General features: G+C 35.1%; 1 long non-coding RNA gene across 1 annotated transcript in view; it reads right to left on the bottom strand.

Annotated features, from left to right (window-relative positions):
- Window positions 1-11,217: 11,217 nt before the first annotated feature.
- LOC136042788 (uncharacterized) overlaps window positions 11,218-16,438 on the bottom strand; it is a 137,817-nt gene continuing 132,596 nt past the window's right edge. Inside the window, exon 3 of the long non-coding RNA XR_010621432.1 lies at window positions 11,218-11,609. This is a non-coding gene — a long non-coding RNA (uncharacterized LOC136042788). The remainder of the gene's footprint in view (window positions 11,610-16,438) is intronic.

The following is a 16,438-nucleotide window of genomic DNA, read 5'->3' as shown; positions in this document are numbered from 1 at the left end:
GGCGCTGATCTCTGTTTCATGACCCTTCAGCAAATAATTGGAAGTGTAATGGGGGGCGGGGGGTCAGCCATTCTGTGCTTTCTCACACTCTTTCTACTTACGTTACCCAGGTTTCTCCAGGTACCCATTTTAACCTTAGGGACCTCCAATCTTTCCATCTTGCAAATGTGTTGTCGGCTAAAATATAAGGTGATGGAAACCCTGATTAAGTTCAATTTAGTCATCGGTAAGTTTATAGTCGTGTATAATCTCAAGCTTTTCATTTCGAACTGAGGAAACTTGAATTAGTGTTTTTTAGTAGCGATGCCTCAATAGTTTCTAGAACGCCCATAGGGGGTAAACAAGGAGCTAATAGCGCCTCAATAAGTTATTACACGCACCTTGGCCATACGCTATACTATAGCACACCTGTAACAGACAAAGTATACCTACGTCATAGGGTTTGTTTACTGGTGCTTGTTATATAATAGGGTATATTTACTTTTGACTGTTACGTAATAGGGAATGTTTTCTAAGAGATGCTGGTGCATGTTACGTAATAGGGCTTATAAGCTTAAACTAGTCAAACAAAAAATCCCCGGTTATAATTGACGGAGAGCACATACTTTGGTATTACGTAATGACGGTGCACACGTGGAAGGCGACGCAATCTTGTGAGACTTGCTAGATTTATTGGGAATGATGTAATGGCAGTGCACACGTGGCTGTAATGTAATGAAAATGTACAGATGGGTGTTATGTAGCACTTTAAGGGGTTTTTTTCTTCAAGAGTTCATTTTCCTTTCAAGATGTTTTTTCTTTTTTCAAAGCTTTTTTTTGAGATTTCACATTTTCTCATAATTTTTTTCAGGGACACTTTACAATCTAAGAATTTTTGTCCTCTTAAGGGTTCGAATATAAGATCAGAGGTTTTTCGAATAGCCAGACAGGAACATTGACCATCTGGACCAGCAAACTATTCATGATATTTGATTTTAGAAACCCATTTGACGCACGAGGGATTTCCCTGTCCACCTTCTAGAACGTTCGTATGTTTCCTACTCTTTCCACATGGAATTGCAAAAATATCTTAATACTGTTGATTTCTGTTCTATTGGATATACCTGTATGCTAAATCATTATTAATCTTCTAAAGAGACCTAGACAGGTTAAGCTACATAGTAGATGTTAAATAGTATTGGCGTTAGATATTGCATGTAAATGATAATATATTGAAGATTCGTCCTGGAATTAGAAATCTAAAAGATACTAACTTTTATTTTACCTACAGCTTTAATTAATAAAAGCAAATTTACCGACAATATTGAAACACATAAAAAGCAAATAAGAAAACAAACAAAAAACAGAACATGAAAAGGCTTATAAAAGATATAATACAAGAAAAAAGAACCACGAGTTAAAGAAATGTGTTAACCCTAGCAAGCAATTCTAGATGGGAGGCTTGTTATTATAAGACAATTTAATCCATATTAAGAGCTATTCCTGATAGGTATTAATGAAATTACCACGTTTTTATTTCTCTATTAGGTTTGGACAGAAGAGATAAGAGATACCTTTTTGCATTCAGTTATTTGTGAGAGGTTTTAATGAAAATGCTAAATTTCTCCCAGCCAAGTCTATGCGTATTTTACGCCACCGCGACTTTATGTGGCTAACCCCAACCATCAAGAAATTATAGAGGGGGAGGGGTAATATATCAATGTATCTAGTTGTCTAGTGAAAATATTACGCAGAACAAAAAGTAGTGATGCCTCCATATTTTCCACAATACCCATAGAGGTTAAACCTGGAGCTAATAGCCCCTAAAGACCTTATTACATGCAAGTTAGTCTTACACAATACTATAATGCACCTGCGACTGCATAGTATATCTAAGCCATAGGTTTTTTTTCTTATATTTGTTATATAATAGAGTTAGCTTGCTTTTGATTGTTAGGTAATAGGTTGTAAGAGAGATATGTGTTAATTACGTAAGTGGGTTTGTTTAATTGTGATTGTTACATACTAGGGAATGTTTTCTAAGAGATGCAGGTGTTTGTTGTGTAATAGGACTTGTTATTGTCTGCTGGTCGAGCGGGAAATACCTGGTTGTAACTGAGGGGGAAACACAGAAGTAGCTGTAACGTAATCACTGTCCACACGGGAAGGCTCTACAATCTTGCGTGACTTGCTAGATTTATGGATAATAGTTTAATGGCAGCGAATAGGCGGCTTTTCCGTAATGAAATTGCACACATGGGTGTTATATTTAAATTTAAGAAGTATTTTTTTTCGGAATTTCATTTTTTCATTCAAGGTGTTTTTGTCTTCTTTACAGGTATTTTTTCTTTAGGATTTCATTTACCTTCAAGGCATTTATAGACTTCCAATAATTCAAAATCAATGAAATATATCAGAAAATTAACACAATAGTTTTTTGGCCTTCTTTTGACTAGAATTGTTGTTTTGCAACACAAAATGGATAAAAACACCACTTTGCTGTGGGTCAGTCTTTCTGGCTAAAATAAATGTCTATGCTAACCATTATTTTGCAGGACTACCTACAACTTTAAAAACGAATGCACCACCGTAGGGCATTACCACCTCTGAAACTGGAGTATCAATACACGTATACTTTTTCAATGAATCGAAGTTAATTGACTATCAAAGACTTTTTTGGCTAGAATTGTTTTTTTTGCAGCACCAAATGGCTGAAGTCTTTTTGGCTAAAATAAATGTCCACGTAAGCGATGGACTATTCTGTAAGACTACCAGCAAGCTGAAAAACGAAACCGTTTTTCAAGGACGAACGCTAAATATCCACGTAGTTTGTTGGTAATCTTAAATCCATTGACTATCTTAGAATTTTGAACTCAAATGCTTTTTTGCTATCTTTTGAAACAATTTATTGTTCTGTACTACTAAATGTTTGAAAGCGCCACTTTGCAATGGGACAGTCTTTTTTGGTCAAAATAAAGTTGGCTGTTAAAAGTTTAGTTTATAGAAGCGAATTACATTTTACCCCTTTACCTTCAAATACGAATGCACCACTTTGCAGTATTACTGCCTCTAAAACTGGATACTCAATACGCGTTTTGTTTTTCAATACTTCTAAAGCAATTGACTATCTCAATTACAAAAAAAGCCATTTGCACCTCAAAATGGTTGAGAACATGGCTTTGCTGTTGAACAGTCTTTTTGGTTAAACCAATGTCTAAGATGATCTATTTTTTAGGACTACCTGTACCTTTAGAAACGAATATCTCACCTTACGACATTACAGTCTCTGAGATAGGAGACTCAATATGCGCATAGTTTTTCGGGTCAATCGATGATTTCAGAATTTTAAAACAAGACCAATGTATGTTGACTTTTTTCTTTGTAAAACTTATTGTATGTGAATTTTTTTTAATGAAACTTGTTGCATATTTATTTTGTCTTCACGAAAGTTGCATTTTATTGATTTTTCTTCATGATATATTTTTGTTGATTTTTTGTTAGTGAAACTTGTTCTAAACATGTTATGTTTTTTAAACTTGTTATGTTTTACTTTCTCTTGGTGAAACTTGTTGCATAGTAAAATTTTCTCTCCGAAAGACTTTTACACTGATTCTGCTCTTTAAAACTGGCTGTATTCACAAAACTTGTTGCGTGCTGATTTTATGTTCATTAACTTAATTTATCTTGATATTTTTCTTCGTGAAACTTGTTGCGTGTAGACTATTTCTTGAAAAAACTTAGCGTAGCTTGATTTATGTCACCTGTTATAATTTTATTTCTTCTTCATAAATCTTGCTGTCCGTTGATTTTTCTCATCATGAAACTTGTACATTAATTTTATCCTCGTGAGATCAGTAATGTGTATGGAATTTATTTGCGTGTTGATTTTCATTCATGTTCCTTAATTTATTTTGATATTTTAATTTAATTTATTGTATGTTGATCTATTCTTCTGTGAAACTTAATTTATCATAATATTTTTCTTCGTAAAACCTTTTGTATGTAGGTTTTTCTTCGTGAAACATGAGGGATGCTGATTTTTGTCCGTTAAACTTGTTGCATTGAGATTATTCCTTCATGAAACTTAATGTATCATAGCTTTTGTCGTCGATAAGCATGTTATATTTTTTATTTATTCTTCATGAAACTTGCTTCATGCTGATTTTTCTCGTCATGAAACTTGTACATTGATTCTTCTCCCTTTGAAATCAACTCTGTTAGTGGAATTTGTTGCTTACTAATTTTTGTACAAGAAAATTAGTTTATCATGATATTTTTCTTCGTGAACATGATACATGGTGATTTTTGTAAGTGAAACTTATTGTATGTGGATTATTTCTTCAAGAAAATTAATGTATCTTGATTTATGTCTTTTAGAAACTTGATATGTTTTTGTTTCAATTTCATGAAACTTTCTGTATTTTGATTTTTATCTTCGTGAAACATGTAACATTGTAAAACATTTAGGTTAGATTGTATACCATCTAACATAACCTTACTCACCGTGTTTAGGTTAGGTCGGTTAAGTTAACCTAGCCTACTAGCATACAAGACAAAAGAATAAAAGTTTCATGAAAAGAAAACTTAAGATGCAACAAATTTCATGGAGGAGAAAAAAAAATAAGTTTCTTGAAGACATAAATCCAGATATATTTAATTTCCTGAAAAAATAATCCATATACAACAAGTTGAAAAAAAAATCTAAGAAAAACCCTTAAAAAAACCCCTTGAAAGAAAATGAAATCCTGAAGAAAAAAACGCCTTGAAAGAAGAAAAAACTTGAAAGAAACATAAAATCTTGAAGAAAGACCTCGGACAGTATCATGTAACACCCATGTGTTCATCGTCATTACGTAACAGCCACGTGTATGCTGCCATTACGTCATCTATATATCTACATATATAAAAATAAGTTGTCTGTGTGTCTGTGTGTCTAGTGACGTTACTGTCCGCATATGACGTCTGAATTATTTCATCACATACCAATTCAGAAACGAATGTATTCAAGCCGAAGTAGCTCAGTTATATAACTACCTGTGTTGGCGCAGTGGGTTTGACCTTAGCGTGGTAATACAGGACCCAGAGATCAAACAATGCTGCAGGAATGCACTACAGGGCCGACGCAGGGACCTTAGTAGTCAAGAAGTGTCGTTAATCCGATACAAATACAAATACAGTAGCTCAGTTGGTAAAGCGTTATGTTCCAGGTTCTAGGTCCGAGAGTTTCCAGGTTCGAACCTTGGCTTTAGCATTAATACAAAAGAAGAAAAAAAAACTAAAAAAGATAAAAACTACAAAAAAAAACTAAAAAGAAAATACTAAAAAAAAACTTAGAAAGCTAAAAAACTAAAAAAAAACTAAAAAAAGGGTAAAAAACTAGAAACTAAAAAACTAAAAAAAACTAAAAAAAGGTAAAAACTACAAAAAACTAAAAAGAAAAAAAACTAAAAACTAGGAAAAAAAAAGGAAAAAAAAACTGACAAATAAAGGAGAAAAAGAAAACTAAAAAAAATAAAAATAAAAAAAACTAAAAAAGGTAAATTTATTCAAGCCGAAGTAGCTGAGTTGGTAAAGCGTTATGAAAACAAAGAAAGGGAATAAAAAATGAAAAGAGAAAAAACAAATAGGTGAAAAAACGAGGATTTTATCAGCCAGTAGCTAAATATGAAAAACAAGCAAATATTTCGACAAGGACCTCCGCCAAGTCGTCCTCAGTGCTCCAAAAAGAAAAACAAAGAAAGAAAAAAAAACAACAGCAAAATCTAACCTTTATAAGTGAACTAGACGAGAGGAAGACAGATACTGACTCAACCAACAAAGAACCAAGTTTAAATCAATGAAAGAGAAGTTACCAATTAGATTGAATAAGTATCCTTTGCCTTGTAACAGATTTCGCCTGTCTACAATTTCGGTTTTCATTAGATATGCGGACAGGTTGTCTTAAATTAGACTGGAAGTATTCATAGAGTCTTTTAATATTAAATTATTATAAATTGGGCTTAAGGAAATATCTCAGTGTCTCTATTTATAGCCAAATTTCTATTTATATGTTTTTTTTATCTCAATAACCTCTTTAAAAGATTGCGGTAGACCATTTACAGTAGATATTAAAGTTGCCTCTTCAAAAAGAACTAAATGGGCAGGATTTTCGTATATATGCTGGGCCAAAGCTGAATCAAAGTTGTCATTTTGTTCCAGGTTCTAACCTGGTTCGGTTCTAGGTCCGAGAGGTTCCAGGTTCGAACCTTGGCTTTAGCATTAATACAAAAGAAGAAAAAAAACTAAAAAAGAAAAAAAAACTAAAAAACAGGTAAAAACTACTGAAAAAACTAAAAAAGCTAAAAAACTAAAAAAAAACTAAAAAAAGGTAAAAAACCAAAAACTAAAAAGAAAAAACTAAAAAAACTAAAAAGGGTAAAAACAGCAAAAAACTAAAAAGAAAAACAACTAAAAACTAATAAAGAAACTAAAAACTGAAAAAGAAAAAAAACTAAAAAAGGAAAAAACTGAAAAATAAAGGAGAAAAAGAAAACTAAAAAAAAAATAAAAATTAAAAAAAAATAAAAAAGGTAAAAACTACAAAAAAACTATAAAGAAAAAAGAAAAAAAAAGAAAAAGCTAAAAAATAGGTAAAAACCAAAAAAAAAAAACTAAAAAGAAAAAAAGGAAAAAACAAAAAAAATTATTTCCTCATATACCAATTCAAAAACGAATGTATATACAGACCAGGACACAGGGAATATAAAAGACGACCGGGACACTCAAAGAGAAATTACAGACTGGGACACCAGGACACAAATGACGACAGGGACGTGTGTGTCGACTGACGTCATGTTTGTGTGTCAACTGACGTCATGTTTGTCGACTATAAATGACGACTGGGACACAGGGACACAACTACAACGGGGACGCCGGGGGGCACAGGGGGATATATAAATGACGATGGGGACACAGGGAATGTTTGATTAGTAATCACCATCAACAAAGCTCAAGAGCAATCATTAGAATAATGAGGTATAGATATGAATACGGATTGTTTTTCTCATGGACAATTATATGTTGCATGTTCAAGAGTCGGGAAACCTGACAATCTATTTATATGTACAGACAATGGGACAGCGAAGAATGTTGTATATTCGCAAGTTTTACGTAGTTAAAAACACAAAAACATGTATATATATATATGTATATATATATATATATATATATATATATATATATATATATATATATATATATATATATATATATATATATATATATATATATATATATATATATATATATATATATATATATATATATATATATATTCACAGGTGGGACACAGGGACACAACTACGATGGCGCGTAACTAATATGGCACGTAACAACTTACGCGCGCGGGTGGGCTTGAGGGGGCGCGAAGCGCCCCCGCCAACTAGGTGTTGGGGTGGCACGAAGCGCCACCCAAACAGCTAGTCTATATCTATATATATAAAAATAAGTTGTCTGTGTGTCTGTCGAGTGACGTCATGTTTTTCGACTGACGAAATTACAGACCGGGACATCGGGACACAAATGACGACCGGGACACCGGGACATAGGAAATATAATTGACGACCGGGACACTCAAAGAGAAAGCGACCGGGACACAAGGAATGTTCGATTAGTAATCACCATCAACAAAGTACCGGGACACAAATGACGACCGGCACACAGGGAATATAAATGACTACCAGGACACTCAAAGAGAAATTACAGACCGGGACACCGGAAAACAAATGACGACCGGGACAACAATGACGACCGGGACACCGGGACACAGGGAATATAAATGACGACCGCGACACTCAAAGAGAATTTACAGACTGGGACACCGGGACACAAATGACGAACAGGACACTCAAAGAGAAATTATAGACCGAGACACCGGAGCACAAATAACGACCGGGACAACAATGACGACCGGGACACCGGGACACAGGGAATATAAATGACGACCGCGACACTCAAAGAGAAATTACAGACTGGGTCACCGGGACACAAATGACGAACGGGACACAGGGAAACAACAACAACGGGGACGCCGGGGGGCACAGGGGGATATATAAATGACGACGGGGACACAGGGAATGTTCGATTAGCAATCACCATCAACAAAGATCAAGGGCAATCATTAGAATAATGAGGAATAGATCTTAAAACAGATTGTTTTTCCCATGGACAATTATATGTTGCATGTTCAAGAGTCGGTAAACCTGACAATCTATTTATATGCACAGACAATGGGACAGCCAAGAATGTTGTATATTCGCAAGTTTTACGTAGTTAAAAATATATATATATATATATATATATATATATATATATATATATATATATATATATATATATATATATATATATATATCTATCTATATTCACAGGTGGGACACAGGGACACAACTAAAATGGCGCGTAACTAATATGGCACGTAACGACTTACGCGCTCGGGGGGGCTTGGGGGGCACGAAGCGCCCCCACCAACTAGGTGTTGGGGTGGCACGAAGCGCCACCCCAACAGCTAGAATAAAAATAAGTTGTATGTTTGTACGCATATGAGGTCATTATGAGTATATAAGGCTTTGTATATGACGTCATTATAAGTATATAAGGGGGTGATTCAAAGAGACATTTTAGTATAAATCCTACAATGGCAGAAGAAACAGCCGAGGAAGCTGCTCAAAGAATTAATTCAAAGATAAATTTTAGTATAAATCCTACAATGGCAGAATAAACAGCCGAGGAAGCTGCTCAAAGAGTTAATGCCAAAAGGCTCGCGGCTAATAGAGAAAGGAAGAAAAGAAAGCGTGCCGAGGAATCACAAGAACAGGGTGAAAACAGGCTTGCGTCTCAAAGAGAAATTACCAAAAAATCGTGCCGAGGAATCACAAGAACAACGGGAAAACAGGCTTGAGGCTCAAAGATATAATGCCAACAGAAAGCGTGCCGAGGTATCACAAGAGCAGCCTGAAAATTATCGCCTGGCATTCAGGTACAGCCCAATAGATGATTATAGCTTGAGTAGATTTGTTCAAATTGGGACTATGACTAAAATTTGTCCCTATTGCAAGGCCTTGAAATTTAATGGTGAAACAATGGGAATGTGCTGCGCCTCAGGAAAAGCTAAACTTCCTCAACTGGCTGCACCACCAGAGCCATTGAAGACTTTATGACGTTTCAGACCCATATAAATGACGACCGGGACACTCAAAGAGAAATTACAGACCGGGACACCGGGACACAAATGACGAACGGGACACAAGGAATATAAATGACGACCAGGACACAGGGGCACAACTACAACAAGGACGCCGGAAGAGCACATGGGGATACATAAATGATGACGGGGACACAGGGAATATTCGATTAGCAATCACCATCAACAAAGCTCAATGGCAATCATTAGAAAAATGCAGTATAGATCTGAATACAGATTGTTTTCCCATGGACAATTATATGTTGCATGTTCAAGTATCGGTAAACCTGACAATCTATTTATATGCACAGACAATGGGACAGCGAAGAATGTTGTATATTTGCAAGTTTTACGTAGTTAAAAACACACATACATATATATATATATATATATATATATATATATATATATATATATATATATATAAGTTGTCTGTGTGTGTTTGTCGAGTGACGTCATGTTTGTGTGTCGACTGACGTCATGTTTGCCGACTGACGTCATTAGAAGGATTGAGCTTTATGCGTCATGAAGTTGTTTGTCGACTGACGTCATGTTTGTCAACTGATGAAATTACATAAATGACGACCGGGACACAAATGACGACCGGGACACAGGGAATATAAATGACGTCCGGGAACCTCAAAGAGAAATTACAGACTGGGACACCCGGACACAAATCACGACCGGGACACAGGGAATATAAATGACGACCGGGACACAGGGACAAAACTACAACGGGGACGCCGGGGGCACAGGCGGGATATATAAATGACGACCGGGACACAGGGAGTGTTCAAATAGAAATTACAAACCGGGACACAAATGACGACCGGGACACAGGGAATATAAATGACGACCGGGATACTCAAAGAGAAATTACAAATTCGGACACCGGGACACAAATGACGACCGGAACACAGGGAATATAAATGACGACCGGGACGCAGGGACACATCATTAGAATAATGAGGTATAGATCTGAATACGGATTGTTTTTCCCATGGACAATTATATGTTGCATGTTCAAGAGTCAGTAAACCTGACAATTTATTTAAATGTACAGACAATGGGAAAGCGAAGAATGTTGTATATTCGCATGTTTTAATTGTGTAATACTCATGTGTATGGCACCCCCTCATATGCAACGGGGGATTCCCTGCTTGGCTAGCGGAAAATAAAAAGTCCTATTACGTAACAAGCTCTTCCATTTCTTAAAAGACATTTCCTATTACGTGGCATCCGAAAGTGAATAAACCCTTTTACGTATATAATACCCTCATCTGTTAGAAAACATTCCCTATTACGGAACAAACCCTATTATGTAACAAGGATAGGTAAACAAAGCCTTTGACGTAGGTATACTATGCCATTACAGGTGTGCTATAGTACTGCGTAAGACCTAAGTTCACGTAATAACGTCTTTAGAAACTAGTAGCTCAAGGTTTACCCCTGTTGGTGTTGTAAAAAGCAAGATGGCATCACTACTTTTGTTTGTACGTAGTGTTTTCACTAGACTTCTGGATATGAGGATGTGGTACGATTCCTTGATAGTTCATGCCAAAAAATAGATTATGTTGATTTATGTGAAGGTTTTATTAGTGACTAAATCTCCATTCCCTTTGTATTCTTTTCTAGATTGGAATTCAGAGATGAATAGCCGTAAGTTACTTCAGAGAGGTGGTGCTCTTTGTACGAGGAAAAAGTTTTTGAATCATTAAATAAGTAATGATATTAAAGCATGGATTGAGTATAGGCCTAAGTTTAAAAGTTTGACTTTACAAATTAAGTTTGGGGGGTAAAAAGGCTATCCTCCGCGCTAATTCCTATTCCCGTGCATACAAATAATAATTTGGCGACTTGCATTGACAACATTTTTGTTGGTTTGATCTTTTTGAGTTGGAGTGCGCTAATGTGGCTCTTTAATTTTGCTAAGATAAATTTACCAGTTGTAGGTACCGTTCACTTTGGGCCGAAATAAAACTGAGGACAATCAAAAAGGCAAGGATCCATGGGCCAAAAATCATAAAAAGTCAAAAATAGAGCTTGCTCTATTATCTAAATAGTAAAAAAAAATCATAAATAAAGTTTACTTTAGGCCTACGTTCTATTTAAAAGTTTAAGAAGTTTTTATTTAAAGTAATATGATTTTGCTTAAAGATTTTTTATTTAAGTTATAAGTTTTAGGTGACGTTTATAGCTTTACTAGCTTCAAAGATGTTCTAAATATAATAAAAGATACATCCAATGCGATAGATCTTGCGTATGATGGAGATCATTGAGCCAGTGGATAATAAGAAGTACCCGTTCAAACTTGTAAAGCTGAAAAAGTGTGAGCTCAGAAAGCAGGAATATCCATCGGATAATTGAAGCAGTTTTGAGGAGTTCAAAGTAGCTTAGAACCAGGTCAAGTCTGAAAACAAAATGAAAAAAGGAATATTTTGCCATGGATTGAACCAAAATAAAGGTAATACAGAAGACACTGGGAAAGTAATTAATTAGCTCATTGGGAAAAAATATGGAACACAGCTCAATTCTTTGTCAGTTAATGACCTGAACTTGTGACAAGCCTTTAATCCCGAACCACTTCGTTAGATATCTAAAAATATTGGATAGAATGTTCAAGTTGAAGGGTTGTCAAACTCTGGTAATGACATTTTTCAAACAGTTCGTGGTAACGGACTGTAGTGACCCGGCCCGGCTCAATAGTAACCAAAACTCTAAAAAAAAAACAGAATTTTGATACCAATAGCTAGATCAAAAGAATCGCATTTTTATGCTGATTTTAAAAGAGCGACCCGGCTCAATAGTAGCCAAAATTCTAAAAAAAAACAGAATTTTGATACCAATAGCTACATCAAAAGAATCGCATTTTTATGCTGATTTTAAATATATAAGTTTCATCATACCCATCAGAAGCTACGATCCTGAGAAAATTAGCCTTATTTTAGAAAACAGTGAGAAACACCCACCAAAAGTTATAGAATCTTAACGAAAACTACATTATCAAATTCAGCCTATCAGAAGTTTCGAGCTCTTATCTACAAAAATGTGGAATTTTGTGTTTTGTGCCAGAAGACAGATCACTGATGCGTGTTTATTTGATTGTTTTCTTTGTTTTTTTTTCCAGGGGTAATTGTATCGACCCACTGGTCCTAGAATGTCTTGAGAGGGCTTATTCTAACGAAAATTAAAAGTTCTAGTGCCCTTTTCAAGTGATAAAAAAATCAGAGGGCACCTTGGCCCCCTCCTACGCTCATTTTTTCCCAAAGTCACTGGATTAGAATTGTGAGATAGCAATTCCGTTCAGCGAAATAAAAAAAAAATCTTTGGGGACGACTTAATCCCCCAGAGTCCCCAGAGGAGGGGCTGCAAGTTACAAACTTTGACAATTGTTTACATATAGTAATGGTTATTATGACGTGTACAAACGTTTTCAGGGGGACTTTTTCGCGTTAAGGTGTGGTTGAGGGTGGTTTGGAGGAGGGGCTTGGGCGGGAGGACCTTTCCATGGAGGAATTTATCATGAGAGAAGAGAATTTCCATGAAGGGGGCGCAGAATTTTCTAGCATAAAAAAAAACAAAAATAAGAAAACATAATAATTTTTTCAACCGGAAGTAATGAGCAGCATTAACACTTAAAAAACATAAAAAATTACGTATATAAGGGGTTTTTTCTCCTCCATAGTACCTTGCTCTTTACGCTAAAGCATTTTTAGTAATTTCAGCTACTTATTTTACGGGCTTTGTGATTTAGGGGCCATTCTTAAGGATTTGAGACAAAATTCAAGCTTTAGTGTAAAGAGCGAGATATTGACGAGGGAGCAAAAACCCTCATTAACGTAATAAAAAGACACAAATATAGAGGTTCGCTACATAAGTTAATTCTTAAGGCAAATATGTTTATTACTAACAAAAACGTTCGTAAAAAAAATCTAGTTGCACTTTTAAGTGACTTAAAAATGGAGGGCAACCAGGCCTCCTCCCCCACACCATTTCTAATCAAAACCGTCCAATCTAAACTATGAGAAACCCATTTAGCCAAAAAAAATTGATATGCAAATTTTGTTTTAATGATTCATGTGCGATGAGCCAAAATCAAAACATGTATTAAATCAAAAATGTTCAGAAATTAAATAAAAAGATAAGTTTTTTTTTAGCTGCAAGTAAGGAGTGACATTAAAACTTAAAACGAAAAGAAATCATTCTGTATATGAAAGGGGTTGTCCCCTCCTCAACGCCTCGCTCCTTACGCTAAAGTTTTCTATTGTTATAAAAAGTAGAGTTGTAAGAAAGAGCCAAACTCTTGCGTAAAGAGTGGGGCGTTGCGGAGGGGACGACCCCTTTCATATACGGAATGATTTCTGTTCGTTTTAAGTTTTAATGTCGCTCCTTACTTGCAGTTAAAAAACTTGTTTTTTTATTTAATTTAGGATCAAGAATTTCTTGTTAATAATGGAAGTGTCTGTGAGAGGAATTTGAACAATGCAACCATGAAAAAATTGCAAAGGATGTAAAAACTATGTTTAACTCGCCAGGTGCTCATGGTATTAATCTAAGTATTTCAAAAGTAGTAGTATATTGTTAATTGCATTGTCTTATACGTTTCATGAATTTACTGCTTCAGAAAATGGTTTTTCAAAATTTACTGAAATAGGCCAAAGTAATTTCCCTGCATAAATAAGGTCTGGTATTGAAAATTACAGACCCATATCTATTCTTTCTTGAAAAAGTTGTTTTTACTTATTTAATTTCTGGACGTTTTTGAATTAATCCATGTTTTGATCATGGCTCTCCACACATAAAGAATTAAAACAAAATTTGCATATTATTTTTTTCCGGCTAAATGGCTTTCTCATAGTTTTAATCGGAAGATTTTGAAAAAAAGGAGCGAGGGAGTAGGCCTATTTGCCCTCCAGATTTTGATTGCTTAAAAAGGCAACTAAAACTTTTAATTTCTTACGAATGTTTTCATTAGTAAAAAATAAACGTAACTTGCGAATTAACTTACGTAACGAACTTCTATATTCGTATGTTTTTATTGCGCATATGAGGGGGTATCACCCCCACGCCAATAACTCACTCCTTCCACCAAAGCTTAAATTTTGTCCAAATCCCATAAGAATGAGCCCTGAATCACAAAGGCCGTAGAATAGTTAGAATTACTAAAAATACTTTAGCGTAAAGAGCATGGTATTACGAGGAGGCAAACCCCCCATACTCGCAATAATTTCTGTTCGTTTTAAGTTTCAATGATGCTCCCTACTCTCATTCGAAAAACTTTTCATATTTATTTTTTTATTGTCTTTTTTTAAATAATGCTAGAAAATCCTGCCCCCCCCTTCATTGAAATTCTCTTCCCTCGGGACAAATTCCTCCATGGAAAAATTCTCCCACGTATCCCTCCATCAACTTCTCCACCCCAAACCAAAAAATCTCCCTGAAAACGCCTGTACACTTCCCAATAGCCATTATTATATGTAACTGATTTATTGTCAAAAAAAAATAAAATAAAAATAAGGCATCAAGAATCAATGCATCCAGATTTGTTTCCATTTGAGGTTCTTTTGCTTCTGAAACTTTAATTGTGGTGTCTTGAAGACTTGAAGGTTTGATCAGGACAACATAAAATAATCATACTTCTTTCTAAGAATCAAAGAAACCACGGGTGTTTTCAGCTGCTTTTGTGTTTGATAAGCTCCCCTTGGTCCTTTTACGTCAATTTATAAAACCTCCATGATGTTCCTGCCTAATTTTCTTTCACAGTTTCAGATGGTAGATTCTATTGACCTTTGCTTTATACTTTGTACTCTTTATACCCGAAATATTGCAGATAGAATCTTTTGAAAATTTCGATTTATATAGTGCCATTTGAATCATTTGAACCTCCCCCTTAACATTTTTGTTAAGTTTAAACTTAATATCTTAGCCGGTCCTGAGGCGTTACAGATGGGCCGTTTTGTGACCCCGGATGCACACAATTCCGTTAAAATTAACTCAACATCTTCTTCAGCAATCTGTGAAAATCTTGAATTAACACACATAGTTGTATCTGAGATATTGTAGGTATGGTCTTTTGGCAATTTGGATCTACAGTTTGTCTTTTTCTTTTAATTCAATTTCCCCTCAAATTTACCCAAAAGCTTTAACTTAAAACCTTTAGCTGTTCATATATTCCATTTTGACAATCATGAATTACTTACTGTTTTTTGATTCAGTTCAATATGCCTCTCAGCATTCCCTGAAAGTTTAAACTGGGTACTGTTGGCTATTCCTGGGATACAATGGATACACCCTTTGTACAACCTGCGTGCATATAGACTTGGTGCACTTGATGCACTTGGCGTCAGTCTATTTAATTCAATATTCCTCTCCATATTCCTTAAAGCTTTCATCTTTATGCTTTTAGTCGCTCATGAGATGTTGCCTTCTTGACAATCTTGATAGATTTAGTGTCTTTTGAATTTGTTCCGCACCCTGCTCGCCATTACCTTAAAGTTTCAGATTAAAAACTTCAATCAATCCCGAGACATTGCAGACACGTTCTTTTGACCACCTGGATGCAGACAGTGTCTTTAAACACTTCAGCCTACACCTCAGCATTCCATGATTATTTCAACTTAATCCTTTTAGCTATTCCTGATAGATAATAATTGTGGAGCTGATTCAGCTTTTCAGCCAAAGATTTTAATTGTTGGAATGGATTTTAAGCAAGATGTAAAATTTAGTCAAACTATTTGATTAGCCGTACTTTCACACCAATTATTTTTTAATAATACCCCTTAAGTGTTTTTAAATGATATTGGTTGATAAACTTTTAAATAATTTTGAAGTGTGTTTTTAATGATGTTGACTGAAAATCTGAATATTTCTTGAACCGAACTGAACCAATATATTGACAAACTCCTACTGTGAAAAAAAAAATCAAAACAACTAAGTAAATCACCGTTTAAAAGTAGTTTTTAATCTGTTCTCAAATAAATCAATGAGCTCTGACCTTTGAATACCACAAAAAAATCCCTTAATTTTCCTGTGCTGAATAATGGGTAGAGAAGCCGACACTTATGGTGTTACCATACTCAACAACATAATTATTAGCATTCTTGGTACCCTATGAGCGAAGAGCACCCCCTCCCCCCTTACACAAAGGATCTGATCAAAGTCTGAAGAGCATAAATTATTGTAACATAGATTTGAGAGAATGGTAGCTTGGTAACCATAAACTTCTCCTATGTTGAGCAC

Source organism: Artemia franciscana, chromosome 2 (genome assembly GCF_032884065.1).
Source record: "Artemia franciscana chromosome 2, ASM3288406v1, whole genome shotgun sequence".
Lineage (NCBI taxonomy): Eukaryota > Metazoa > Arthropoda > Branchiopoda > Anostraca > Artemiidae > Artemia > Artemia franciscana.
This window is presented reverse-complemented; position numbering and strand designations above follow the sequence as displayed.